The sequence below is a fragment of the Mandrillus leucophaeus genome, unplaced genomic scaffold (assembly GCF_000951045.1).
Source record: "Mandrillus leucophaeus isolate KB7577 unplaced genomic scaffold, Mleu.le_1.0 Scaffold360, whole genome shotgun sequence".
NCBI classification, from domain to species: domain Eukaryota; kingdom Metazoa; phylum Chordata; class Mammalia; order Primates; family Cercopithecidae; genus Mandrillus; species Mandrillus leucophaeus.
The window spans coordinates 3,072,610-3,075,556 of NW_012103810.1; positions in this window are offsets into that span (position 1 = coordinate 3,072,610).

Sequence of the window (2,947 nt, forward strand, 5' to 3'; positions counted from 1 at the left end):
TCTCGGTTCACTGCGAGCTCCGCCTTTTGGGTTCCCGCCATTCTTCCTCCGCCTCCCCAGCAACTGGGACTACAGGCGCAGGCTGCCACGCCGGGCTAATTTTTGTATTTTTAGTAGAGACGGGGTTTCACCGTGTTAGCCAGGACAGTCTCGATCTCCTGACCTTGTAATCCACCCACCTCGGCTTCCCAAAGTGCTGGGATTACGGGCATGAGCCACCGTTCCCGGCCTTGTTTTTTCTAGTATGGGCATTTAGCATTATAAATGTAAATCTAGGTATTGCTTTAACTATACCTTAGAAATGTTTCTATGTTGTGTTTTCATTTCTATTCAGTTCAAAAGGTTTTAATTTCCCTTTTGATTTTTTTTTAACTCAGAGTTACTTAGAAGTTGCTATTTAATTTTAAAATATTTAGGAGTTTTCCAACTATCTTATTGATTGCTAATTTAATTCTAGTATTTTCAATTCTGTTTTCCAGTTCTAGTGTTTTTCAAGTCTACTCTATCCTGCTTACTATTATTGAGAAAGGGGTATTGAAATCTCTGACTATAATTTTGGATTTGTCTGTTTCTCCTTGGAAGGTCAATGAATTTTGATTTATGTTACTTTAGGTTTTTTTTGTCATTTTGCAGATTTATTAATAAAAATGAAAATGTGTATAATCAGATACCAAAAACACATCAAGTATGAATAATAATAATTTTTTTTTGAGACTTTCACTCTTGTTGCCCAGTCTGGAGTGCAATGGTGCCATCTTGGCTCAATGCAACCTCCACCTCTTGGGTTCAAGCAATTCTCCTGCCTCAGCCTCCCGAGTAGTTGGGATTACAGGCATGCGCCACCATGCTCCGCTAATTTTGTTTTTAGTAGAGATCGGGTTTCTCCATGTTGGTCAGGCTGGTCTCAAACTCCCGACCTCAGTTGATCTGCCCGCCTTGGCCCCCCAAAGTGCTGGGATTACAGGCGTGAGCCACTGCACCTGGCAAGTATGAATAATTATATATTAACTCTCAAATATGTAAATGTCTATGCTGATGGAAGAAACAAAAGGAAACAGAGTTTCTAAGAATTGATTTTTATTAATACATAATGTTTGTACTTATTTATTATATACATGTGATATTTTGATACATGCATAGAATGTGTAATAGTAAAATCAGGGTATTTAGGATATCTGTCGCTTTGAACATTTGTCATTTCTTTGTACTAGGGACATTTCAAATCCTCTAGCTATTTTTAAATATACTGTATATTGTTACCTGTAGTCACCCTACTATGCTATCAAACACTAGAACTTATTCCTTCTCTCTAACTGTATGTTTGTACTTATTAACCTACCTTTCTTCATCCCCCCACAACTCCACGTCCTTCCCAGCCTCTGGTAATGATCATTGTATTCACTACCTCCATGAGATCAACTTTTTAAGTTCCCACAAGAGTGAGAACATACAGTATTTGTCTTTTTGTGCCTGACTTTTTTCACTGAACATGATGACCACCAGTACCATACATACTGCTGCAAATGACAGAATCTCATTTTCTTTTTATGGCTGAAGAGTATTGTATTGTATATATAAGCTCATTTTCTTTATCCGTTTGTCCATTGATGGACACTTAGAGTGGTTCTGTATCTTTGCAATTGTGCATAGTCCTGCAATAAACATAGGGGTGCAGGTATCCCTTTGATACACTGATTTCCTTTCTTTGGATAACTACCAGGTGGTGGAATTGCTGGATCATATGGTTACCACAATATTTTAATTTTTTGAGAAATCTCCATATTGTTTTTTATGGCCTGTACTAATTTATGTTCCCACCAACAGTGTGTAAGAGTGCCCTTTGTCTTTGCCACCTTCTTTATTTTTTTTCTTTTTGATAATAGCCCTTCTAACAGGGGTAAGATAACATCTCACTGTGCTGTTGATTTACATTTCCCTGATTATTAGTGATATTGAACATTTTTTCATATACCTGTTGGCTATTTGTATGTCTTCTATTGAGAAATAGAAGGGGTTTGGTTTGTTCTTCGTTTTCTAGTTCCTTGAGCTGTTTAGTTATTTATTTGAGATCTTTTCTGCTTTTGATGTAGATGTTTATTGGTATAAGCTTCCCTCTCAGCATTCCTCTTGTTGTATCACATAGGTTTTAGTATGTGTTTTTTCATTTCATTTGTTTCAAAAAATTTTTTTCTTAATTTCTTCATTGACCAGTGGTCAATCAGGACCATGTTGTTAAAATAATTTCCATGTATTTTTACAGCTTCAAACATTTCTCTTGTTACTGATTTCTATTTTTTCTTCCATTTTGGTCAGAAAAGATACTTAATGTGATTTAGATTTTTACAAATCTGTTTAGACTTGTTTTGTGGCCTAACATCTAGTCTATCCTGGAGAATGTTTTATGTGCCGATGGGAAGAGTGTGTATTCTGTAATTGTTGGATGTAAATGTTCTGTATATGTCTGTTAGGTCCATTTGGTCTTTGTTTTCTTTTAGCACTTTGAAAGAAAAGTTTTTCTTTCACGCCATCCTCTCCTATCGTGTAAGATTTCTACTGAGAAATCCACTGTTAGTCTGACTGGTTTCTCTTATACGTGACTTGATGCTTTTCTCTTGTTTTTGGAATTCTCTGTCTTTGACTTTTGGCAGTTTGACTATAAAGTGCCTTGGAAAAGACCTTTTTGGGTTGAATCTATTTGGGGATCTTTGAGCTTCCACTCTCTGGATGTCTGAATCCCTTGTAAGACTTGGGAAGTTTTCGGCGATAATTTTATTAAATAGGTTTTCTATGCTTTTCCCCACCTCTTCTTCTGGAATATCCAAAATTCGAGTACTTGGTCACTTAATGGTTTCCAAAATGTCATGTAGGGTTTCTTTATTCCCTCCCTCCTCCCTCCCTCCTTTCCTTCCCCTCCCTCCCTCCCTCCCTTCCTTCCCTCCCTCCTTCT